We start from the raw sequence: 27,680 nt of genomic DNA on the forward strand, positions 1-27,680 counted from the left end.
TCTAACACAAAGAAAGGTGAGTGTCCTAGTTAGGGCTACTATTGCTTCAATGGAACACCATGACCAAAGCAACTTGAGGAGGAAAGAGTATTCAACTTATAATTCCACATGACAGTTCATCATCGAAAGACGTAAGGACTTGAAATCTCAGGATTTCAATCAGGTCAGGAACCTGGAGGCAGTAGCTGATGCAGCGGCCATGGAGAAATGCTGCTTATTGGGTTGTACCTCATGTCTTGTTCAGCCTGCTTACTTAGAGGACCCAGGACCATCAGCCCAGGGATGGCACCAACCACCATTGCCTGGGTGCTGCCCCATCAATCACTAATTAAGAAAATGTCTTAGAGCTGAATATTTTGTTGTTGTTGTTATTGTTGTGTTTGTTTTGCACTGCTTTTTGAGACAGAGTTTCTCTTGGTAGTCCTGATTGTCCTGGAACTCATTCTGTAGACCAGACTGACTTTGGACTCAAGAGATTTGCCTGCATCTGCCTAGAGTGCTAGGATTAAAGGTATGTACCTCCACCCCCAGTCTTACCCCTGGAACTTATGGAGGCATTTTCTCAATTGAGGCTTCCTCTTTCAGATAACTCTAGCTTATGTCAAGTTGACATAAAATTACCCACAACAATGAGCTATCACTGTGGTCATGAGCACAGGCTTTTAAGTCATGCAGACCAACTCTCCAATAACAAGAGTACTTCTTAAAAGAATTGTAATCCTAAGTAAGTTTGGTTGTTCTGTTTCTTTTCCTTTATCCTTAAGATACACATAATACTAAACATTAACAAGAGTTGTTGTGAGAATTAAATTAGATAGTTTATTTTAAAACATTTTATTCTGGGCCTAGCAATTTAATCACTCAATAAATGGCAGCTATTATTGTTATGATCATCATAATTAGCATTATCATTATGATGGAAATATGCAAAGACTAAACAGCCTCAAACTGAGATGTTAGTGCTAGTTCTTGGAGGGGAATAAAACATAAAAGAAGTGAAAATTGGCTGATGAAAATTGGTCATTGATATTACAAAGAACTGACAGGATTTGGAAGGGAAAATGAAATCTGGAATTTTAACTGCATTCTGATATTGTAGCGATATATTTCCTTGGGGCTGCAGCTGACACAGGTAAATTATTGAAAATGTCTCTTGTCTTTCTTTTTTCCTTTCTTTCTCTTTCTTTCTCTCTTTCTCTCTTTTTTTTGTATTTGCTATTGGAGATCAAGCCTAGTACCTCCATATGCTAGGCAAGTGGTCCAGCAGCAGGGTACACCCCCAGCCCTCTAAAATGTCCAACTCTTATATCTACAGATGTAAAATGGGAATGCTAATGCCTGGCCTTTGGGCTACTGGGACATGCAAAAAGAAGCAAGAAGTATGAGGATGTTAGTTTGGAAAATCTTTTGTCATCAGATGATAATGCTTTGAATCGTCTTGTCTATTGAATCTGTCCTTTCTCTTTGCTCACCTTGTGTTATGATGCTCCTCTGCTTTAGCACACTGCAGAAGTGCTGTGACTATGATTCCCTTTGAGATTCTGCCGGCAACACTGAGTACCTCGAGATGTCCCAGGCGTACTCATTCCTCCCATGCCAGCTGAAGTTAAATGTATTCCTTCAAGAAGCTTGCAAACCAATCAAATTAAATCTTTAATGGTAGATTCAAAACTTTTTCCCAAATAAGATATGCATTTCTGCATTCAGACAATCAAAACACACGGTACTGTAGGCAGTCATTCTCAAATTTTCATGCCTATGAGAATATCATGAGATAATTAAAAAATAATAAGTATCCCCAGATCCCCATTCCAGTTAAATAGGTTCCAGGAATCATTATATTAAACAAACATTCCAGATAATTCTGAGAAATGCTGTGTGTAGGAATGTCAGTTTCTAGTCCAGATCAGTGACTTGTGGAGAAGCAGAGGCACATGTCTAATATCACAAGCTAAGACACTGTCTCATTTCCCAGTGGATGACCTTACTCAACCTTCAGCTGCATCTGGGCATCAAGCTATGCTTTCCTTCCAACTTCCTCTCCAAGTAGCCACAAAGGACATCTTCTTGACAGTCATTTTCAATGAGGCCATTCAGAAACAGTATTTGTGTTTCTGTTAGCTGTCCTACTTGGGTGAACCAGCAAGGATGGCTAGCAGGTGGAGATTACTTGTTTGCATGTTTTTTATTTCTCTAGACTGAATTCCTACATTAAGGAGCTTTGCAGAGATGCTGAAATAGATGTGATTCTAGCTTAGGCTTCTTTTCTCATCAACTTTGCTTTTGTTGCTTCACCGTGGAAACAACATTGATCTCTCTACCTCTCTGCCATTCTCAGACCCAGCTCTTTCCTTTTCCTCCATGGGATGTGGCATTGTGACTTGGGAGGTCAAAATCAAGAGTGAATGGGAATGAGGGGTCTGTGGAGCAAAACACAGGAGCTGTTCTGTTCAGATGTTTTATTGCTATTCACTTGGGCCAGTGGGGAAAACAAGCAGGCCGGGGATGTCTTTTGAAAGGATTAACATTTCTGCTAGCACCAAGTAGCTTATAAAAATTAAAACATAGGAGATCACAGACATCAAATGTGTATCATGTCTAAAGAAAACAAGAAGAAAATAACTTTTTTTTTCCTGGATGACAATGACAATCACCCTTAGATACATTAGTGAGTGACTCTGGTCCTATATGGAGCTATCTGTCCATGTGTTTGTGGGCTAAAGACCAACATATCTCTTTCTATAATATTTTCCCAGGGGAGTCCCAAATCTGTGCCTAGTGTTCTGTTATGACTCCTGACAAGAGACTATGATTATCTCCCCGGATGTAAATAGATAATTTCAGAGCCTTGGGGACAGAATTTGTGGCTACAATTTAATAGCACTAATGAGGCAAAATAATAGTCTCCCATGACTGAGAGAGAAGGTGAACTCAAGTTCACTTCCATGCATGCCCTTTCTTGTCTATTCACTGTAAAGGAGAGAAAATTGATTTCAAATCTGGCTGCCAGTAAAACACGGACAATCAAGGATAGGTGCCTGCTCTGTGTTTCTTGGCTCGATTCTCCTTTCTGAATGAGAAGAATGGGAATCACTTTAGATTCTTGGCTGAAGCATGATAGTTGGACCAAAAGCACAGTCCACATTTGTCCAGAGAAAGAAGCTCCCCCATTAATTTGCAATTGATAATAGGTGCCAAGACATTCTCTTACAAGAGTTTATATGTATCTTTCATCTGCACTTGTTTACAATATAATGAGCATGGATGGATGCACCTCAGGAGCTTCAGAAGTCTGGCTGGGACCTGAACCCAGATGGCTAGATGCTTATCAGATCTTTTGTGAACCATCCAAATGCTGAGCACATCAGAAGCTGAGGAGAGCCACTTTCCTCATGAGATTTCAGACATTCCTAGTCAGACCATGACTAATGTAAGAACAGACTTTTCTCAAAGTTTTGGACATCATCCATCCAAACTTCATAACACCTGCCTGTGAAGATGCCTTCCATGGCCTGTGTGCAATTTATCTCCATGGGCCTTTCAAGGGACTTAGTATAGCGTCTCGATGTTCAGACAAAGATGTTGACTGTGTAATGAAAGACAGAAGCATCTGTCTGTAGTGTGGTTTATGATGAAGTGATGCCTTCTTTCTGTTGTTGGAAGATCCAGGTTCTACAATTTGGGCTTTGGTTACTAGTCTAATAAAGATTTATGTTGCATGTTTAGTTCCTTTAAAAAGGGATGTTGATAGTTTTAATACTTTAAAACCAGTAGTATGAGTTTATTTTCTGTATATCTAGAGTTCAATTAGCTTTGGAAGAATTAAAGAGCAAGGTTTGCCAGCAATAGACGTTTTTCAGGAATATAATGCTTGCCTTAGTATAACTTGGCACTGTATAACTGAATGAGTGTGAGGCGGTCTCCACTTTCTCCACTGCAGTACTAGTCATTGACTAGTTATCAACTCACACATAGCATGCCATGCAAATACAGGAAGGCATGAATAAATGGAAACAACTCTGGTGCTAACTTCTGACTTTAATTGCTGCCTAATCAAATCTGTTTTGATCATGAATACATTTTAATGTTCTCAGAAAAGTGGATTTTCAAATATGCTTATGTCTCTTGCCCTTCTTTTTATGGAGGGCCTCATTCTATCTCCTATGCTGGCCTAGAAACATCTGTGTAACTGAAGTTGGTACAGACCTTTTAGGAGTCCTTTCTTGCTTGGCCTCCAAACTGCTGAGATTACATGAAGATGCCATCATAGCCAGCTGTCCTAAAGGTTTAGAGAAAAAGGTTCAAAAACTGCTCCTAGACAATTACCAAAGTGAAAATAGTCAGAAAAAACTTCAACTTGATTTTATTTCGTAGTCTTGATAATACAATAATAAAATAAGGCTTCTAGATCAATATTTATAATATTTACTTTTAATTTTTTAAATATGCTAATTAATTTAGAGCTGCTGTAGGCACAGAAAGCAATTGTGAGGATCGAAAGCTATTTCCATATAGTCACACCCATTTCTTTGCTACTAACATCTTCCACTAGAATTGCTCATTTATTTTTTTTCATGAAAAATTGTTAGCTTGATTGGGATTTCTTCATCTCTTCTGATCATTCTTTCTGTTCCAAGATCCCAGAACAGTAGTAATGTTTGGTTAAACTTTAAATAGGCTTCGTTTCATTTGCTAATGCTTGATTGGATGTCTGCAGCAAGGCTGTACTGCGAATCCAGATCCATTCTGTACCTTGTGTAGCTGCACTGCATAGCATGAATGAGGTCTGCTACTGAAAGAATTCCTGATCTTAATTTTCTCTATGCTGTTTAAGGAATACACCATAGTAGAAATAAATTATCCATAATGATTATAAATTTATAATGCTTTTAAGGGGCTAAAAGCATGCATACATACAATTGCAGCATAATCTATACTATCTCATTTATCTACCTAACAGACACTGAGTGTGTACTGTGTGTGTGCTGATATCTTGGGTAGATGATGGAGACTGAGAGAAAAAGTTTGGAGCAGAGCCCATAATTTGGTGTGGACATGTGAACTAAGTTCAGTATTATTTACAGATGAAGATTTTGCATGGAAAATGTGATAATTATGGATTTGATTACTTAAAAGGCTTCATGTATGTGTGTGGTTGCATTTCTCTAAATTATAGGCCAAGAATCAGGTCAAATTTTGTTAGGTCAAATCCAAAAAGTGACACTCCAAAATTACTTTAAAATATACTTAGGATGAAGAAAAAAATTTAAAAGCACTACAATATGAAAATCAGAAATCTTAAAACTGCCAAAATCTGAAAATTGTTTGCACACTAATATAGTGATCTTAGTGGAAAATCTCACAAGAGATTTCAGATAACAGTCAGAATCCAAGCATAACTACAGTGCAAATGCTGCATGAGATTATATTCAGTCCACATGTATCAAAATATAATAAATATGAATTCATCTCATGTTTAGGTTTGAGTCTAATCCTCAAGCAATCCTTTTTACTTGTGTGTAAAATAATAAAGATACAAAAATAAATATTCTACCTATAAAATCTGTAGAAATGTAATATCTCAAGCATTTCAGATACCCATTTGGTATATTTGATTTCTAGGGAACATGAGGGTGATGGTACATTATTTGGCAAGAAGCCAGTGACCCTTGGTCCTTATTTGACCCCTAAGTCTATTAAGCCAAATACTTCATCCCGTTGTCATTTACACACACACACACACACACACACACACACACACACACACACACACATACACACACACACACACACTGTTAGATCTTGGTGGGGAGCTATTTCTGATTCAATAGTTGATAGGACTTATAGTACCTCAGTGCTGTACTTAAATCTGTTATAGACTTTCGTGAGACTCAAACTATCACATTCTTGAAGCTGAGTTGTGAGCACAGTTTGTGGGATCAATTTGATAACTTCAAAGTCACACCATCATGCTCTCTCTGGGAATGCCAAGTGTAAGAATAAGGGAAAGAAATTCAAGAAATACAGTCTTGAAACTGACTCTGTGCCCGCTTCCAGGCTAGATGTTTTTCAAGCATATCTTGCTTGTCTTTACTAAAGTTTGCCAAAGCCTGTTGCAGACTTGAAATAGTCCCAGAGGAAGATTGTACATGTTATGGGCCTCCCTTTTTAGTAATTCTAGCAAGATTTAGGATCTTGGATGTGTCCACTCTTAGACTTCCAAAAAGAGACCAAGGTAGGGATTTCTATATCCCAACCCCTTAGTTTTGTAGACAGGTAACTAAACAAGCTATCTGAGTTGTCTGAAGGTAAAATTCAGCTTCCAGATCATTACATGGGGAGATTATTCTGGTTTATATGGGTGAGTTCAATCTACTTACATTGACCTTAAGTGCAGAGACATAGCCTTGGCTTCTCAGGGAGAGTGAAGAAGCAATGTGGGCAGGAAAAACAGGCTAGAAAGGGGGAGGAGAAAAATCTGCCCAGCCATTGTGGTTTAGATGGAGGGGAACATAGGCCAAGAAATCAGGCAAATTCTGAGAGTTGGGAAAGAACCCAAGCCAAGGGTACCGAGTAAGGAGAGACCTTAGTTCTGCCATGACAGAGAATCAGATTTTGCCAAGGACCTGCATGAATTTGTTGGTAGACTTTTCATCAGAGTCTCCATTGAGGAAAACAGCTATAATGAAACTTGTCTGGTAAGACCTCTCTTTTACTTCTACCCCAATTCTAGAGTCATGATAATAGGTGAGTATGGTTTTTTAAAATGGTTATTATTTTTATTCATATGTGTTTCTGGGAGCCCAGTGTGGGCATGTCCCTGCAGAAACCAGAAGAGGGGACCGGATCTCCTGGATCAGGGGCTACAGGTGGTTGCAAGCTGCCTAGCTTTGGTGCTAGGCACAGAACTTGGGTCCTCTGGAATAAGAACTGCTCTTAACGGCTGATCGCTCTCTCAAGCCCCATGAATATTGTTTTATCTGTTAAATTTTCAGTCATTTAGAGCAGTCATAGAAAGATAACACAGGAGTTTGTGTCACTGGTCTAGGTGGGATGTGTGATAGTAGAGTACCAATTATGCAGGTAGTCTGTTGGGGGGATACAGCAATGAATACATAACTTGAAGGGTCTATCTAAGTTTATATTCAATAGGAAATGGCTAAAATGCAGGGGTGACTTTCTAAGGAGCAACATATTGGAGACTCCCCTGTCTCCATCACTATAGGCAAATCGAAGTTCACAGAAGACCCTTGAAGATGGTCCATTAATATATGCCTTGTCTGACTATTTCTTGGACTGCTTTACCCTACATAGCTGCTTTTCCCTATAGTGTACAGCAGAGAAGAAATGAGTCTTCATTTTTTTTCTTGGTTTTAAGGACCGTGTATAAGATGCCAGATACCTACAGGAAGTAAAGATGTCAGCTGATGTCTCTGATGAATTCCTTTTTGAATGAAAGATGAGCTGTACTCATTACTGTTAGATCTGGGATGACAAAAGAGATAAACATCTTGTGAAGATCCTTCTCCCTACTATTGATATATCTGCATATGCTGCCTTTCAGTGCTCTGTTGGGTCAAAACTACCTAAGCCTAGTAAGAGAGCATAATAACCTTCAGCCTCACACTTCTCTGCTTCACATACTGTAATGCACTATAGAGTAACTCAATGTTTCTGCATGTTTTATTTAACTCAACACAGCCAGGCAAAATAATTGACTAGTAGTCATTCTCAGTCTCTTCAGCAGTTGCTGATACATAGTAAAGCCCAGTCATTGTTTTACAGTAAAGATTATTCAGCTCTTATTTTTCTTCCTTTAGGGTGTAATCTTGACTATGGGATTGCCCAGGTCTCATGTGGAAAACATTCCAGGCCATGTTAGATCTGTTTGAATTTCCAGCATTGTAGAGATTAGGGTGAGTTTTGGTCATGTAATGTTTTTTAACTGAATAGATTAGTCTAGAGGTAGAGTGAAAAATCATTATGGTTGGTGAAAAATCTAACCTGTTGTGTTGAAAATTGCTAACAAACAAAAAACAGAAAACAAAATGCAAAACAACCACAGGATTAGAGTGATGATTGAATGGGTGTATGTAAATTTTTCTCATGGTTTACACATTACTTGCTTCACTCTGTGATTCATGGATACCCATCTTTGGAACATATATATTTTTATTTATTCTTTTGAGATTTTCATACACATCTTTATAAATGACTGAGACTACCTGAATATCTTCAGCACTCAGCTCGTCTTTCCATTATACATCATCTTTCTAGCTGTGATACATCCAAGCTGCAATGTTAGTCCTGTCGTCAGAAATCTATCAGCACTCGCAGGAGCTGGGCACGTCTGTTTCTATGGCATGGTTGCCAGCTCTGCATTAATTGTTCACTATGAATAGAGACCATATGGACCTTAAATGCTAGCTTTAAAATGGTTTTTCTTTCATTTTGCAAGCTTTGACTGGAAATGTGCAAGGCTCTAAACATTGCTTCATTTCTTAAGAGGAAACAGAGAACAAATAAGTCTTCCACAAAATGCTGTGAGAAAGAAAAAAAGCAAACTTCCTTCTTAACAAAATGTTTTAACTACTCATTTATTGGCACAATTAGTGAAGGCTGGTTCTAATGGACACAAAAAATAGATTTTGGATTATTTTACAAAGGGAGGAGAAAAAAATATCCATCTTCTGAGAGATTGTAACAGAGAAATGGACCAATTAGTTGAAGCAAAAAGTGGAGAGGCACAAAGAAGTATTCATTGTTTTCTCTTTCAAAGCTCTAGCCTGACAATGTGTGTTTTCCCTGATTAGCATAATTCAAGACTGAGTTTGGCTCTGAGATATAGATCTTGTCTCTCTTTTTCTCCATTGCACACATTGCAATGAGGGAGACATGCAAGCAATCAGAAGTTGCCTCAGTACTGGATCAGGTGAAAGAAGTAATGGATACAAATGAGACTTGAACGTATTTGCCACCAACTGACTACACAAAGCCTTTTCCGTGTAAATGTCAAATGACCAGCACGTGGACAGAAGCTCCTCAGTTTGAATAAATCACCTTAAAATACCACCCCTATTTTGATACTTAAGGGCACATAAAACTAAAAGATGGGGAAGAAAATCCATTACAAGCTTTTCTTTGTAGCTATATAAACTTCAGCACAACTAAGGATCGTGTAAAAATACTTGTACAGTCTGCTGGGAGCCCCAAAGAAAAGCAACTGAGTTTGTGATTAAATTCTGCAAGACTCATGAACAACCACAGACCAACACATACCATCACAGAATTTATGAAAAGTCCATCCCGAGGTCTATCCATAGGAAACCCTTACCTCTTTAAAATCACAAAAGAAAGCTGGCTGAAATCAGTAGTTTCCGTGTGATCAAGTTCTTGTTGCTCAATGGTCCTTTAATAATTGAGTAGTCAGAAAATTTCCCCTTGATATTGTTTTTGTCCATATAACTATGATCTAAATGTGTCTTAGTTAGGGTTTATATTGCTGTGAAGAGATACCATGACCATGACAACTCTTTATTTTTATTTATTTATATTTTAGTTTTTCAATACAGGGTTTCTCTGTGTAGATCAGACCGGCCATGAATGCACAAAGATCCGCCTGCTTCTGCCTCCTGAGTGCTGCGATTAAAGGCATGTGCCACCACTGCCTAGCCAACCACAGCAACTCTAATAAAGGAAAAACATTTAATTGTGATGACTCATCTATAGTTCAGGGATTTAGTCCATTATTGTCATGGTTGGAAGCAAGGCAACATGGAGGCACACATGGTTCTAGAGAAGGAACAGAGAGTTCTTACATCTTGACTCACAAGCAACAGGAAATTTGCATATTTCCTCCAATAATACCGCACCAACTCCAACAAAGCCACACCTCCTAATAGTGCCACTCCCTTTGGGGGCCATTTTCTTTCAGTCCACCACAAGACCTTAATCTAGCCATGGGTTCACTGTATTTGTTTTTGGATTATTACTCAGAAAGGCCGAGATATTTTCCCAAGCACAGATGGAAAGACTGCACAAGAGGACACTCAATCCAGCTTTTGCCCATCACAATTGCTTAACTTACATATATGTCATCTGTCATCCAGATATTCATATTCTAAGTGTATTATCTATCACCTTTTATCTGTAACTTATTATCTATCTATCTATCATCTATCTCTCATATATCATCTGTTTGGAGAGAATACACTTGTACATGCAACACACACACACACACACACACACACACATACACACACACACACACACACACACACCAGGAATTGTGCTGAGTATGAAATATCTATGAGTAGTCAGGAAAATCACAGTGTTCTAGCCTAAAACAACTTAGGAAGAAAAATAACATGCAGACAAAACACTCTGGTGTTGTACTTGTAACAAGGGGTCATTCAAAGGACACTTATCATTGTTTAGCTAAAAGGAACAGTATCTAAAAAGAAATTTCATTTAATCAATGAATAATTTGAAGGTGACAGAAAGTGTATAGGGTGGAAAGAGAAAATATTTTAGGGTTGTAAATAGATAGAAATGCAGCAATGCTGGAAACCAGAAAATAGGAACAGGATACTTGAGCTGGGGGAGGGACCAAGTGGGAGAACAATGAAAGAGATAACTCAATAGAGAAAACCATTATGGGGTTAGGGAGAAACCTGGTGCTAGAGAAATTCCCAGGAATCTACAAGGATGACCCCAGCCAAGACTACTAGCAATAGTAGAGAGGATGACTGAACTGGCCTTCCCCTGTAATCAAATTGGTGAATACCCTAACTGTCATCATAGAGCCTTCATCCAGTAACTGATAGAAGCAGATGCAGACATTCACAGTCAAGCACCAGACTGAGCTCCAGGAGTTCAGTCCAAGAGAGGGAGGAGGGATTATATGAGCAAGCGGGGGGGGGAGGGTCAAGATCATGATGGGGAAATCTACAGAGACAACTGAACCAAGCTCCTGGGAACTCAGGAACTCTAGACCAACAGCTGTAGAGCCTGAATGGGACTAAACTAGGCCCTCTGCATGTAGGAGACAGTTGAGAAGCTTCGTCTGTTTGAGGGGCCCATGGCAGTGGGATCAGGATATAACTCTGGTGCATGAGCTGGCTTTTGGAGCCCATTCCCTATAGTAGGATGCCTTGCTCAGACTTAATGCAGCGGAGAGGGGCTTGGTCTTGCCTCAAATGAATGTACCAGGCTTTGTTGACTCCCTATTGGAGTCCTTACCCTTTTGGAGGAGGAGTGGATGGAGAGTGGGGAAAGTGGGGAGGCGGCAAAGGGAGGTGGAGGAATGATGGGAGGGTGAATTGTGGTTGGTATGTAAAATGAATAAAAAGTTAAAAAATAAATAAAGTTGAAAGAATCTAGCAGGGAGGGAGGCAGGAATGACACTGGAGCAGTAGCTGAAAGTTTATATCTTGATCTGTAAATAGAAGGCAGAGGTAGCTAATTGGGAATAGCATGAGTCTTTTGAAACCTCAAAGTGTGCCCCCTGTTATGCCCCTCTTTAAACAAAGCCACATCTGGTAGTCCTAGGGACCAAATATTCAAATATTGGGGCCATTCTCATACTAGCCAACACAGCTACCCTAAGAAATGACTAACAAGAACATTTCTTAGCAATGAAGATACGTTCTAAGAAATGCTTTCTTGAAAATTTTTATAGAAACATAGAATGTACTCCTGTAAACTCAAGTGGAATAGCCTCCTACACACCTAGGCTACAGACTTGCACATTATGTTACTATGGATACTGCAGGCAGTTGTAAGACAATGCTAAGTAATTGTGTGTTCAAATGCATCTAAACAGAAAGAGTACAGTAAAAACACTAGGCAATAGGAATTTCTCAGATCTACTATATTTCAAGACCCCCATTGGGTAACTGGTACATTATTGACTGAGATTTTGTTATAGGGCTTATGGTTGTAATTGCAGTAGAAACAACAGAAAGCTAACAGCATACATTATTTAGAGAAGAAGTGATCTTATGATATGTTTGCTCCTTGACATTTAAGGACAAACATCTGGCAAACTCCAGGCCACGTTCAGAACCTGGTTTTCAAGGTTTCTTCTTAAAAAAGTCTTTCTAGGACCTGTCTTTATATGTCTCCAGACTGGACAAGCTGCTTCCTCTCCTTAGATTTGAATTTTGATGTTTTTTTGTTTTGTTTTTTCTTTTTCAAGTAGCTTTTTTCTTCCTTGAAGGGCCACTTCTCATCTCAGCCACACATGTCTGACTCTAAGATATGTGTTTTCATTTGTAAACACTTGTGGATCACTCTTCAACCCAATAAAATGAATTTCTCAACCCCACATCCTGGAGCTCTTTGAGTCTTTTGTTTTCCCTTGTTCCATACAAAAGCTATTTGTATACTTGTCACATTGCTCTCATCAATTTTAAGTTGCCCGAAAGAGCATGTTGTTGACAGTCTCTGGATTTATACTGACTCTGGCCTGTGTTTCCTACTTAAGTTTGTTATTTTCTTGCTCCTATTTTTCAGGTAACTTTGTATATTAACCCATAGTTAAAGTTTAGTTTTGTATGACAACATAGACATAATCTGTATGTGGATCTAACTCCTACGAAGTAGACAATCAGACATCTGCTTCTAATGAGTCACTGAAAACACAAGAATCCAAATTAACCTCGTCTTCTCTCTTCCTCAGGTGAGATTCGAACTAGATAAGTGCTAGGTAAGTGCTCTGCTACTAAATTCTATTTCATCTCTTTATGGTGTCCTGCTTTTTGTCTGCAATTACCCGGCAAGTCGATTGTCTACTTTTATAATTGCATGTTGACCTAATATGAAACAACTTAAGGCAGGAGGAATTCTTTTGGGAGGAATTATCATACTTTGAGAGATGCAATCTGTCAAGGTGGGGCATAGTCGTAGTGATAGAAAAGTCACAGTTGTGGAAATGTGAGGCAGCTGTTCACATTCACTGGTCACAGCCAGGCAGGAAGTAGTAAGAGATGGATGCTGGCATTACTTTTTTTTTAGCATTTTATTCAGCCTGGGAGTCCTGACCATGGGTCACTGTTACCTACATTCAGAGTGGGTCTTTCATTCTTGGTTACACCTCTCTGGAAGTGCCCTCTGAGTCAAGCTGGCTGTGATTCCAAATCCAATCAAGAAATCAATAAACATCAACCATCATAGCAAGAAATTCTTCATCCCTGGCCTTTAGTATTTGTGGGTCATATAGCCATGAGTGAAGAGTTGGGTCCTCATTGCATGGCTGTCATTTAGAAATGCTCCTTTAGCTTGTGTTTAGCACTATCTAATAAGCCTATACTTGGCTTCCACACTACTGTAAATGGAAGGGTTTTCCATTCCAGGCTCCTGGGCTTGCTACCAGCCAGGTTGCCCATTCGCATTTGTTCCAGAAATATTACTGTATTGCATCATTCTTTGAAAGTTTTAAAACTCACCCACAGACATTACCTCATCTATTTCACAAACTCCCTTTATTTGGCATATTCCTATTCTAATTATTTGTTTCTTTTAAATAAAAGGGTCCTAAAAATCTATTTGACCTACCACAGACTAGAGCATTATCAAATAGTTTAAAGTTAAATAGCCTTAACTATTTATAACTATCTATTAACTAGACTTTAAAATCTTCACATGACTAAAAAATACACACTTTTCTTTGGGAATATTACCCCCCTGCATATTCCACATTGACTGCCAGGATTACAGAACTGTCATATACTTCAGTGGTCTTGTACTCATATTTGGCATTGGCAGATAAACCATAGAGACAAAGTTAAGACAGGGCATGATCAGTTGAGATCCCACAGAAGTCAGATTGAAGCAGGAGGAGAGAGACATATTCTATAGTTTAAGCTAGTATTGTGGTTACTATGGAAGGGAGAGAGTTTAGTTTGGCTTAGAATGTTAAGATGTGCAGTCCATCATGATGGAAAGAGCAGAAGGCTGGTAATGCCACATCTGCAATCAGGAAGCAGACAGTGAACAGGAAGTGGAAAGTGGTACACACTTCAAAGACGCTACCAGTCAGTTATTTACTTCCTTCAGTGAGGTTCTACTTCTTAAATGTTCCACAGCCTTCCAACCCAGCAATACTGACTGAAGACTAAATCTTCAAACACATGAGCATTTCATATTCATGACATCAAAGCTGGTTAATAGATGTGACAGCTAGTTTCAGGTGTTCACTTGACACCTCAGAATCAGAGTCTAATTGAGGAATTGTCTAGATCAGATGGACCTGTGAGCATGTCTTGATTATGCCAACTGATGTGGGCAGGCCTGCCTAAAGAAGGGTGGTATCATTCCCAGGGTTGGGGCCTTAAACTATGGAAGTGCAGAAAGTGTGCTAAGCACAAGCAAGCATGCACACATTCATGACTTTCTGCTCTTGACAGTGATGTGACTACCTGCCTCAACTCCTTGCCTTGATATCCCCTTCATGATGGACTGTGGTTAGATGTGTGAGCTAAAAGAAACCCCTTGTTGCCTAAGTTGCTTTTCATCAGGTTGTCTGGTGACTGCAACAGAGATAAAACTGGGACCGGGGAAATTTAAAAAGCTTGCAAGATAAGAAATAAAGGTGAATATTGAAGCAGATGTTTCTTCGACTTTGTAGCCTAGAAGCCAAGTGAGGAGTTAATATTGAGTCCTTGACATTTTCCTCCAGGACTTTGGTATTCTGCTCATTCTTGACCTCAAAAAAATTCACCTCTCCTTGTTTGATTATCTCCATGAGAAAAGATAATGTAATTGTTTACAGCTTTTTTTTTTCTGAATTTGCTGTCTCATGATAGCTAGGAAGTATTCCGTGGGGTTAATTTACCAGACATGGGAGCTATGTCAGCCTACTAGAAACAGGAACATCCCCCAAGCTTGAATACCTAGTGAAGATATCGTCAAGTGCAAAGTCTAGATACTGGTGAGGTTGTGTAGATTGTTTGAACCTTGGTTTAAATGATAATTTTCACATTTGGTAGCTGTGTACTTAAAATGGACTGTGAAGTGGGGACATTAACACATCCTTCTTTGATTGTGGAATACATATGGTGAGATAACATGTAGAGTAACTAGGGTAGATCTTCACATGGGTAAGGTGCATAGTAATACTTCACTGTTTTTACAACTAATTTCCCTTTCCTTTGTTAGTTTTGTAATACTTCTATAAAACAAATTTGAATTCATTGGAGGAGAAGCACCAGAAAGCCTCACATACAAGTGAGAAGAAGGCCAGTTATTCTCTAAAGTCCTCTTTTTTCTAGGACTGGGATTGGCAACATCTGGTCGCCATGGTGGGCTGGAACAGGCACCATCATTTCCACTACCATGTCTCATAGATACCTTTTTTTTTCCTCCTCAGTGAGTGCCCAGGACTTGTGGTGAAGAGATAGGACAGATACTATGGTGAGATTTCAGAGTTCACTTAGAGAAGCAGTCCAGACTTTCTCTTAGTCATCATCCTTTGTGTGAGCCTTATGCTGAAAGACTAAAATGACAGTGTAGAAGCAGCAATTCTCTTTCCAGATGCAAAAGATATTCACAAAGGCTCGGCTTCTCCTTTGACACCACCCAGAGATCTCAGGCTCTAACACAACAGCAAGCTCATTAGTTATTTCTTACAATTGGCTTTTAGTACAAATGCAAGTCACGGCTCCATCCCATGAGGCTGATCCGAGGAACCCAACAATGTAGAAACAGACACAGTACTGAAGATGCATGAAGAAAAACAGTTACATGTGAGTGATGATTTTTCTTTCTGATATTAGCTCATTTTCATGCCTAGGCATGAGTAGAGATCAACACACAACCCAAAAAATCTAAGGATGGAGCAGAATGGAGGAACACCCCAGGGAGGTGGACAGAATTCTTCTCCTTGTGCCTGCAAGAAATTCAATGAATCTGGCCCAGGTAGGGAAATCAGGTGAGCTGGGTCTGTAGAGAAGGCTGTTGCACTCTGCCCCAGAGATGGAATTCTTGGAATATTTGTATATATTTTGATACACGAGGATGTGGTGTTGGATTTCTATAATCTCAACACTGGTGATGCTGAGGCTAAAAGATTGTTTTAAGTTCAAGAACAACCTGGACTAAGTCCTTACAAACAGGTGAGTTCTGACTCTGTGTGGACCAGTCCTTCAGACTTGAGTGATTATTTCAATCTCTGGGTCTGTGTCTCTGTCTCTGTCTCTTTGTCTCTATCCCTGTCTCTGTCTCTCTCCGTGTCTTTGTCTTCTGTCTCTGTCTCAGTGCTTTTGGACTAGTAAGTAAGTCAGCAATAAAAGTGGACAAATGTTATAGTTAGCAAATGAATTTTTGAAAATGTTACAAAACTCAAAACTAGATTATTCCATCAAGAGGAACAAGCTGGAGTGCTTGCATGCAGGTTCCAGGCAGCTGTGGGTTGAGGGCTATTATTTGCTCTTTGACACAGTGTGCCACAAGGAGGCAGTGGTCTTCCACTGTGCTGAGAAAAGATTTTGGGCACCTAGGGGCAGATTTATGGATATTAAAACATATAGGATCAAAAACATCTAAGAAATGTTAAGAGCCAGAAATTAGTTACAGAGTTATACCATACCTTATGTAAATGGTCGGGAAATGTGGACCTTCACGCCACTCCGGTTTGGTGTTCATTAAGTTTGTTCATTTGCTTGTTTGTTTGGGTGGATAGGAAAACAGGTTTCCATGAAACAGCTTGAAGTCTGTATAATGTTGGCTTAAAAAACTGCACCTTAATTTTACTCCCCAAAACCTGTAAATGGATAGATTTATGGCTCAAAGTCAACTGAATTATTCAAAATTCACTTTTTACACCCATGACCAAAATTGTTCTTTCATTTCTGTAGAAGCTCACCTCATCAAGAAGACAGAATGGGTAATCTTTAAATAAATGTCAATCTATGTACATCAACTTTAACATGTAGCATTTTATTTTTATTTTTATTAGATTACAAAGAAATAGATCTCATGATATTTTCAGACACAAATATGTATGGATTTATATTACACATTATATTTGGATAGCGAGGTAATGGTGGCTTCACAGGAAGAACTTAATTGTTTCCCTCCCCTTTGTATTTTATGGAACAGTTTGAGGAATATTTAAGGTTTGGTATAACTCAGCAATAAATCCACCTGTTCTTGAGATTTGCTGGTGTTGAAGGAAGAATGTTGTAACCCTCATCTTGTTGCTTGCAATGGGTCTGTTGGAATTGTCTCTATCCTCTTGATTTAACTTTGGTGAGTTCCATAGGTTTAAGAATTTATAGACATTTTACTTGAATCTGTGTAACATCCCCTTTTCTGTATCTTATTTTGTTAACTTTTGTCTTATTTTGCTTAGATTAGTTAGTGGCTGGTCAGTTCTTTTAATTTTTTTCCCCAAGAATCAACATTCCACTTGATTGATTGTATATGCTGTTCTTTCTGTCTCTATTTTGTTAATTTTTTGTCCTGGTCATTGTTTTTCTTGCTATTGACTCCATTTGGTTTGGCTTGATTCTGCTTCTCTACATCCTTGAAGTGCATCATTTGGTTATCTATTTGATATTTTTAGTGTTAAATCACTCATAATGTTGCCTCTTAAAACTGCCTTACCTGCATCTAACACTTCTGATGTTATTTTATTTTTATTTGTTTCTAGAAATATTTGATCAATATATTTGATCCACAATATTTGAATATTTTGAACAATCAAATATTTTATTAATATTTGATTCTAGGTATTATTGAAAGATTCTTCTAACTTTTGGTAGCATTGTTTTGTTTATTTGTTTTTGGTTGTTTGGATCATTATTTGTGACTTACTTTCTTCACCATTATTATAAAGTATTTTTGCTTTAGATGTACAGTGGGTTCCATCCACAAGACCCCTTCCTTCCCAGTTACCTATTTCAGACCTGCAAGTTATTCTTTCCTGTGCTCTAATGATTGAGACAGTTTTTCTTCCTCCTTTGTGTACAGTACTCTTGAACTATCTTCTGCAGCATAGAATTGAAGGTCATGAACTGCCTTAGTGTACACTTGCCTTGAAATGTCTGATTTCTCTGTCAATTTTAAAAGATAGCTTTGCAGAATATAACAATCTTGGTTGGCAGTTATTTATTTTCAATGCTTGCAATATGTTGTTCCATGCTTTCTGGGCTTTTATGGTAGTTGATGAGAGATCTGAATTTTATTTTTGTGTGTTTTGCCTTTGTAGGAAAGATAGAATTTTCTCCATTCAACTTTCAAAATAGAGATCTTGCTTTGTATTTTTGACAGTTTGACTTTTTGAAAGGTTCTTCTCTGGTCATGTCTAGTTGGAGTTTTAAATGTTCCTCATATTTGAATGCCTAACTCTTCCTCTAGATTTGGGGGCTTTTCAGCTATAATTTCATTGAAAAGGATGCTATTAATTTTTAACACCTTTTGATATGAAGATTTTTAGGTTTTCTGATCATATCCCAGAGTGCTTGGATGTTGCGACCATTGTCGTGTGTTTTATTTTGTCATTACTTATGCTTGAACACAGTATTTCTTCATCCTTGTCTTCTATCTTTGATAATACTTACTCTGCTCTGTCAGGTCTGTTAGCTATGGTGACTACCATGGTTTTACTTGGTTTATTGAGGGAAACCCTGTCTTGAAAAAAAAAAAAGAAGAAAAAGAAAAGAAAAAATGCCAGGCGGTAGTGGCGCACACCTTTAATCCCAGCACTCAGGAGGCAGAGGAAGGCGGATCTCTGTGAGTTTGAGGCTAGCCTGGTCTACAAAGTGAGTTCCAGGAAAGGCGCAAAGCTACATAGGGAAACCCTGTCTCGAAAAAAACAAAAAAACAAACAAATAAACAAAAAAGAATCGAAAAAAAGGAAAAGAAATTTTAATTTATAACTTCTTTTTTCAAATTCCTTGTTGAATTTCTCTTCTATTTTGATGACTTTCTGTGCATCCCCTCCCATGTTATTGGCTTCCCTCTTCAGATTAAATGGTAATTTTTGTACTTATTCATCTGCTTGTTTGAATTATCTTTGAGGCTATTGATCATTTTTAATAGGAGAGTTTTAGATCTTCATCTGGTGTTCAACTCATTTCAACATTTCTGAATCCAGCAGTTGATGAAATAAAAATTTTTGGGAGGAGTTATGATATTTTGCTTTGCCATGTTTCTTGTGTTACAATAAATGCATATAGTGTTTGGGATGCTGTTTTAAGTTTTATTTGAGCATCTTCCTAATGAGTAGCCTGTGGCAGTTTGAATAACAATGACTGTCCATAGGCTCAAATATTTGAATAAATGGTTACCGATTAGTGGAACTGTTTGAAGAGGATTAGGAGGTGTGGCTTTGTTGGAAGAGGTGTGCCACTGGGGGTGATTTCCAGGGTTTCAAGATCCCACCTCAGGCCAGTCTCACTCTCCCAGCCTGCAATTTGCAGATCAAATGTGAGCTCTCAGCTACTTCTCCAGTGTCATGCCTGCCTGCCTGCCACCATGCTCCCCGCCAGCATGTTCATAGACTAACACTCTAATCAAGACACCAGTCAAATACTTTCTTCTGTAATTGGACTTGGTCATGGTGTTTCATCATAGTATTAGAATAGTAACTAAGACACACCCTAATTTTGAGCTCTCAATTTCCATTACCAACCAGAGAGAAGAAAACAACTACATCAGCAACAACAAACCTAATCTATTTAAGGTAAAGTAATGTCTACTAACATTTCACTAACTACCATAAAAAAATGAGCAAAATTACTGTCAAGTATGCTATGGCATTGAAAATTGTTTAGGGTAGGGTCAAGGAGGATGAATCAATAGGTAAAGTGTTGGTCTTATAAATATGAGGACCTGGGTTCAGCTCTCCAGAACCCAGGTAAAATATTAGTTATAGCAGTACATGTGTGTAGTGCCAGCATTGGGGAAGTAATTACAAGCAGATCCCTGGAGTTCCCAGATTTCACACAAGACAAGAGCTTCAGAGGTTAACAGGCCCAGTAACTCAGGGTTATCGAACTCGAGTTATTCTCAGCTAGTGAACTCTACTCCCAGCCAGTGAGGATGAATCTTCCTTTCACTACATACTTCACTGCCTAGGCTGAGCTTTCTGTTGCTTGTAGTTTTTAATTTACTCCTATTTGACCCTTCTCACTCTCCTCCACTGTCTCCCACAGATGTCTCTCATTACATGTCTGCAGTAGGTTGAATTCAGCCCCAATGACATATGAATGTTCCCTGTTCTCAAGCATCCTGGGTATCTTGATTTTAACAGTAGTTCCCATGTCAATATTGTACCCAGACAGAGCTAATTAAGCTGGACTTAGTCCTCTCCCCTGTTGACCATTTGCTGGAGAAGTAACTGTCTCAGCAAGACTGCAATTGGATTTGAGGTTTGGGAGAGCTTGGGGCTTGTCCTGTCAATTGAACTACTGATCTCTTTGCACCAGAGCCATCTGACTTACATTTAGGATGAAGCTTCCCATTCTACTGCTGGGGAGCTTCATGGCTGGAGCTATGTTTGGCTTTTCTCTTTTCAGCAGCTCATCCTTCTGATTCTCCACACTTTTTAGCTGTCCTGTAACTCCTATTTTGGATTTCCAACATTCCCCCTCTTTCTCCTTCTTTCAAACAGAGTCTACTTTTTCCTTTCAGTATGTTACAGAGACACAGCTTCCAGTCCTTCATCTTACCCAGAAGTCAGAGGTTTAACAACTAAACACTTTAGTTCTTAGCATTTTTCTGGCACTAACATGCAATTCTAAGGCAGAAGTAGCTGTCACAATTATGATTTCTGAATGATTGACATATCAGATAAATCAGGATTTAAGATCTATTTCTACATCTAACTTGGAAGAATTCAGAGGATAGACCATTATAAAAGATCATAAATTATCAAGAGGCAAAAATGGTCCATTCTGGCTATGATTGATAAACTACATCAGGAAATAATGTGAGACGGCCAATGAAATACGCTGTAAATTGACTTAGTTAGATATAGATCATACCCTGCAGTGAGGAAATAAGAATAGGCTCAGAGGAAAGTAGGAGAAATGAGGCAGAATAAAGAGAGTGGACCTTTTCAAGAGGATTTATCAGCTCAAATCATCGTATCTCTGGAATTTCGGTTAAGAATTCTATCAATCCAGGCCAGAGTTGACATCTAATTGCTTTTACTTGGAAACACAGGGCAGAAAGTGATAATGAGGTAATCATAGATCAAGAAGGAACACAAAGAGGTAAGTTTCTTTATATGTTTTTAGCACCTGTCTTGTACAGGACTTGATACAGAAGTTAGTAAATATTTATTTAAGAACCGATAAATGAGTGATGAAACCTATACTTTCTTTCGTGCTTCAAGGATAGGAAAATGGTTTTGGGGAATTGGACAGATAGAGGTAGTTATAATTAATGTTGTTTTACCCATCTTGTTTGTTTTTACATCTAATTTTGAATAACATATCAGAAGTTAAATACCTTTGGGAGCTAGAAAGATGGCGCAGCGGGTGAGAGCACTTGCTGTTTTTTCATAGAACCTGAGTTCAGTTCCCACAAAACACACACACACACACACACACACACACACACACACACACACACACACCACACACACACACACACACACACCCCACACACACACCACACACACACACACACACACACACACACACACACACACACACACCACACACACACACACACGCAGACAGACACAGCATATAAATACAGAAACACAATATATACACATGTATAAAGGTAGAATAATTTTAAATGTCTTTGACTTTTTTCCTCTCCTGATTGCCATTATTACATATCTCAGTAAAATTTGTTATCATTTACCTGAAGGGACATAAAAATAAAACTCTCATTGCACTCATGGAATCAGAGATTAGGTCTAACCAAAAGGCTGTGTGTAGAAGGGAAGGGACATTTCTTTTGTGGTGTGAAGACCATTAGAGTTTGTGTGTTGTCTATCAGAGGCAGCACAGCCTTCCAGAGTGGCTTTGCTGTCAGTGATTGTGAGTTGTAATGCAAGCAAAGCCCCAATCCAACCCATGAACACTACTTGCATGGCAGAAAATTTTGAAAGTACTTTCATTTATTAACTTCATCTATTTTTTGAGATGGGATCTCACTATGTAGTCCTGCTTTGAACTTACTCCAAAGCTCAGAATTTCCTTAAACTTATGAATATCCTCCTGCCTCGGCCTTCTGGATACCAAGATTATTATAGGTATGGGATTCCATGACCCCAAACAGTTATTTTTTTAATATTTATTTTTTTCTGGTATGTATGTGCATATGTGCACAAGCATGGTGTGTTACGTAGACACAAACATGCCATGGTGCACATGTGGAGGTCAGATGACCTTAATGGTAGTTAGTTATCACTTTCTACCGTGTGGGTCTTAGGAATCAAATTCAGGTAATCAGGCAAGTGCGTTTGTCCCCTGAGCCATCTCACTAGGCAACATTTGTTACTTTAAGCCAACATATTTTGGAATTGTTTGTTACTACATCATAATCTAACCTATGCTGATTGGTTCTACCCTAGGAAGATTTTTTTTCAAACTCTCAGCACATGTTTCATTTGTATTTACATTTATTTTCACATAGGTTTCTCTTTCTTTTGTAACTCTTTGGCAGAGCAGCCCTCTTATTTCTCCAAGGGATCCTTTCTTTGGACATGAAAACTTTTTGTTTCTTCGTCACAGACATGGCACAGCAAGAAAATCTTTCCCAGGAAATTGACCTTCCTTGACAGTTTCCTGGGCTCACGACAAAGGAACCAGTTTCTATATGATGGTGCACCACGTGTCTCCATGTTACCATGATAATCTTCCTGGTCCCTGGCTCTGCATCTATTTAAGACAGGTGGGAGCCTCACCTAAACATTATTCTGTCCTCCCTATGCACAGAGCTCACACAGATACAGTCCTTAGGAATCTAGAGAAATACCCATTGTAGCTTTGTTCTAGATAGATTTATGTCAACTTGGCTTCATCCGAGAAGAGGGAGCCTTGACTGAGAAACTGCTTCCATAAGATCTGGCTGTCTGGCATTCTCTTAATTAGTGATGGGTGGGAAAGGTCCAGTCAGTTTTGCTTGGGTCACCCCTGGGCTGGTGGTGGTCCTAGGTTCTATAAGAAAGCAGTCTGAGTAAGCCATGAGGAGTAAGCCAGTAAGCAGTACTTATTCATGGCCTCTGCATCAGCTCCTGCCTCCAGGTTTTTCTCTTGTTTTAGCTTCTGTTCTGACTTTCTTTAATGATGAACTGTGAGGTGGAAGCACAAGCTGCAATACCTCTTACCTCTCCAAATTGCTTTGGTCATGGTGTTTCCTCACAGCAACAGTGATCTCAACTAAGACAAGTATATACTATAGGAGAAATGAAATATGTCTTCCTTGCCTCCAAAGCATTCATAACCTAGTGAGGTTGACAATCACAAATATGAGAAAACTATATTAGAGAAGACATGGTAAAGTAGCATTGGGATTCAGAAAATGAGAGCACCAGGACTACGAGGAAGTGGACACTCATTAAATTCATACCAACTAAAGTTACAATGGTAATAGAAATGTAGCTGAGAGGAATGAGACAGATGGATACTGGCCAAGCCACTTCAAATGCCGCCATGTACCAGAGGATCCCGATTCAATGATATGCCAGTTGTGCAGGGCTGTGAGTAATGGAAGGACAGAAATTCATGCCTTTCTGGCTGAACCTTCCAGAATTGCTTCATGAGCACTTGGCCCTGCTCCCAGCTCAGCTCTGAACTCTGTGAGAGACAGCTTTTCCTACTGGAAACCTAATTTATAACTTTAGCTTAACTCTGTTTCAGTGCCAGCGACCGTATGCTTATCAGAGAAGAAGAGGGATGCAAGAGGAAGTTGGCTGTCCCCAGACCATGGTGCAATCTCTGTTCTGTGTGACTGGCTCTTCCTTGATTCAAGCCTATGGTCTTAAAATACCATTCTTTATGTCAAATCTTCATTAACACTCTAAATCCAAATTACGTTGGAAAGTTCTCTCTTGAAACTTACTATGCTCAGCATATAGTGGGTATTATTATGTGGTTTTATTTTAGTTTTTGCCTGTTGATATTTCCCTAAATTTATTTTGTCAGAGTTTTAGTATTATTTTTTAAAATCCATAATGTGATCCATGAAACAGAATGAAGTGATACTACCAGAAAAAATTGATGGGTTTGAGGAGGCAGTTGCTATGGAAACCACTTAGCTTTTTTGATGATGGAAGATGATGACATATCATCTGGAATGAACTCGAAAGCCTGAGGACACTTGATTCTTTTTGAGCCAGAAACAGACATAGGGCTAGCTTTGAATTTTCCCACACAGGAAAAATGGGGCAGCCTCTTGCACTCCTTTTGAACAACACCTTGAGGTTCATCTTTTCAAAAATAATGAGTGACTCGATGATATTTATGACGTAGGAGCCCAGTACTTGGAAACACAGGAGTGGTAGAAAGAAAGAGAATATTGCAGAGCATGTGGGTTTTCAGGGAAGACTTTATTTGGATTAGGAGATAATGAGGTTATAAGTAGACTAAGTGTGTATCTTGTTCATTGTCTGTTCTGTCTCCCCCCGCCTTTTTTTTACCAGCCATTGTTAGGGTGTGTCTAGTCTCTTGGTCATAGACAAGTAAGTAATGATGACTGAAAAATAGCAAAGGCTATTATAAAACATGATCATGAAAACAAAAACAGGCTACTCATGTGCAAAGTCTGGAAGTTTCCTGAGATTTACGTACTATATATATAGTCATTTCACAATAAATGATGCTAGAGAACCTATGTTCTTACCTCAAACTATCTTGAGTTGGACAAGCTGCTCCCTACACGCAGAGCTTCAAGTAAAGCTATGAAGCAGGTGAACTGAAATTGCAGGCACATTTCCAAGTTGTTGAAGTCATAAAATAAAGCTGAGTTTTGTAATTTATGTTTATAGTGTATATCTTTCTCTTTAAACTAAATTCTTGGGTTTTTTTCTCCTTTATGGTTGCCCCTGGCCAGGAAACAGTATCTGGAATTGTCCTCCTAAAGACTACTTCCTTTAAACTCTGCAGAGGCAATCATGTAGAAAAGCAATCAATGAGAAGAACTAATTGTTTGAGGGCTAGAACCATACCAGAGTGAAATTCTGTTTAAAAGATTTATAGAGAGATTTTACACCAGTCAGGACACTGAAAAATCAAAGTATGGCTCTCAGAGGTGACTTGGATTTGTATCATCTGCCTTTGTATGAATGAAGGTATACTGACTGAAGAACTGAAGCCAACTGGTAAAGCTGACCTACTGAATTACCTGTGCTTACATGAGGTCTTCTTCAGAGCTGCAGTATCTCCCCAAAGTACAACAATATAGCTGGTCTAGTTGTCAGAATGATTGATAAGAATTTAACACTGGCTGCCACATAGCCAGTTGTGTCAGGTTTTCAATTGTCATTATTTTTACATCAAGTCAGCATTGCTATTACAGTTAATAGCAGTTAATTTGTTCCAATGCAATTGATATATTAGCAGCTTGGATAAAGTGCATAGTTTGGAAATTTTACATTGGCTTCTTCGTGATTTTGTTCACATTCACACCAGGTGAATGCAGGAGGACTATACTGAGACACATAAGAATAAATCACCACTACACACACACACACACACACACACACACACACACACACACACACATACACCACACATACCTTACACATGTACCTGTGATCTCACCTCACATGTTATAGTCTTACTTATCCACATACGTTCTAATTTCAGATCACTCTCCTGCTACTTTATTATTTGTTTGAGATGCAATCATTCTGTCAATAATGTCCACAGTCTAACTGTGGCCCCTATTTTGTTTATATTTTGTCACAGGATTTAGAATGGCCTGGGTTTTATTTTCCTTAATTTTCATAGTACAAATTTTGAATATTGTACTATATTGCTTTCTTTGGTGATTTGACAACTTTGAATATGCTTCTTGAAGTAATATAATGCTACCTTTCAGATTCTGGATTCAAATACCCATACACAATAGAATTCAAGCAGAGCATCCACTTAGTGTCTCATGGTGTAATCAAGCTCCTGTTCGTCAGGTTGTACTCTTATGAGGAGTGCTTAGGGTAGAATATACCTAAGGATCATTTTGGTTATTGAAGAAAAATCTGTTTTGTGTTATTGTGATGTTGAAGTGATTGCCAACTAGGGCTTCTGAACTGTTGGAGGCCATCTCCATGTCTTGGTTCGGTGTTTCCTCCACCATCTATGAATGAAGCCACAGCAGAAGGAAAACCTCATTATTTTTTAAATTTCTCCATCCTCCAGTGCATGTGTACCTCCATGACTTCTTTTATTGTCATCATGAAAAGTCTCTGCTATAAGAGCTAGGTGAGTACAGTGGTCCCACCAAGAAAAAAATCCAGGGTCTTCTCTTCATTTAAAAATTTAAAGTTGAGGTTGGGAATTTAGCTCAGAGTTAGAGCACTTCCCAGGCAACTACCAGGGACCCAGATTAAAACCCTAGCCATGAACAAAACAAAGACTGTAAAAATAAATTGATTAATAACCTTAATTACATCTTCAAAATACCATTACCCATGTAGCATGACATATTCCTAACAAGGAATGAAGATCAGAGTGGCCAGATTTCTGCTTCTGACAGAACAGTGATTTTTAAGACCTCATGTGTCACATTGCAGCTACATTTATGATTCATCTCTCTGTCCCTGTAGCTTTCCTAATTCTCCTCCTACTTCAATAATGCTGTAATCCCTCACTGTTCATTTTTTGATCTCCATGAGAGTAGGACATATCCTTTCTCTGAGTGGCAGAATTTGGAGCATATAATAAATCAGAGGATCCATTTCTTCAGAGAACTAAAAACACACGAAATTTCACAGACCTCCCTGGGGCCCACCTGTGGAACTGTGACAATGTCTCTCCCTGCCATCTTGAGCTTAAGAGTGGCTTTAACGTGACTAGTTTGATGTGGCAGTGAAGGTACAACTCAGTCTGTCTCTCCTACTTTCTTTAATGTCCCCTAGTAAACCATGGGGACAGCTTTGCTATCTGCATTCATATCTAAGCTTTACACATTTTAGTATTTTATCCGATGGAGTAAGAATTCAGATTGAGACTAGGATGCCATGGTTGGCTGATACACAAGGAAGGCCTTCACTTTTCTGAATAGAAATCATGAGTGGATTGGAGAAAAGAGGGGAGGATGGGGAAAGGAACTGGGAGGAAGGAGAGAGGAGAGGGAACAGGGGACCAGCAGTGAGTTACCCCTGGCTTGGAAATTTTAATTAATTAATTAATAATAAAATTCAAACACCTAGGTTTTATTATTATATCAGAGGTGCAATTTTGATTTTGATAACAGCAAAAAAAGAGATGATTAAAAATGCCCATCTTGTGACCTGAGCTATGCTCTAAAGTTACCCCAAACTGGTACCCTACTCTCTGTACAAGCAATTCTCTCCCCTTTCTCCTACCACATCACCCAGGCTTATTTCTGTCATCTCTGCACTGCCTGTATCCAACATGCAAATGCATGCAAACTCTTCACCTTTGTTAAAATGTCTTACCAATGAGCAGACCTCTGCTGATAGCTCCCATAGCAGAACAGCATCTATTACAAAATAAACAGAAGGCATGACATTACCTGACTCTGCTATAGAG

At 38.8% G+C, this 27,680-nt stretch overlaps 1 long non-coding RNA gene across 1 annotated transcript; it reads right to left on the reverse strand.

The window, feature by feature from the left end:
• Positions 1–1,478: 1,478 nt before the first annotated feature.
• LOC128125382 (uncharacterized) lies at positions 1,479–27,656 on the reverse strand. Its single transcript, XR_008223153.1, has 3 exons — positions 27,587–27,656; positions 4,207–4,279; positions 1,479–1,628 (listed from the first exon to the last, which is right to left on the reverse strand). It is a non-coding gene; the product is annotated as an uncharacterized LOC128125382 (long non-coding RNA).
• Positions 27,657–27,680: the final 24 nt, after the last annotated feature.

Source organism: Peromyscus californicus, unplaced genomic scaffold (assembly GCF_007827085.1).
Source record: "Peromyscus californicus insignis strain IS unplaced genomic scaffold, ASM782708v3 Scaffold_4__1_contigs__length_199733344, whole genome shotgun sequence".
In the NCBI taxonomy this organism is placed as follows: domain Eukaryota; kingdom Metazoa; phylum Chordata; class Mammalia; order Rodentia; family Cricetidae; genus Peromyscus; species Peromyscus californicus.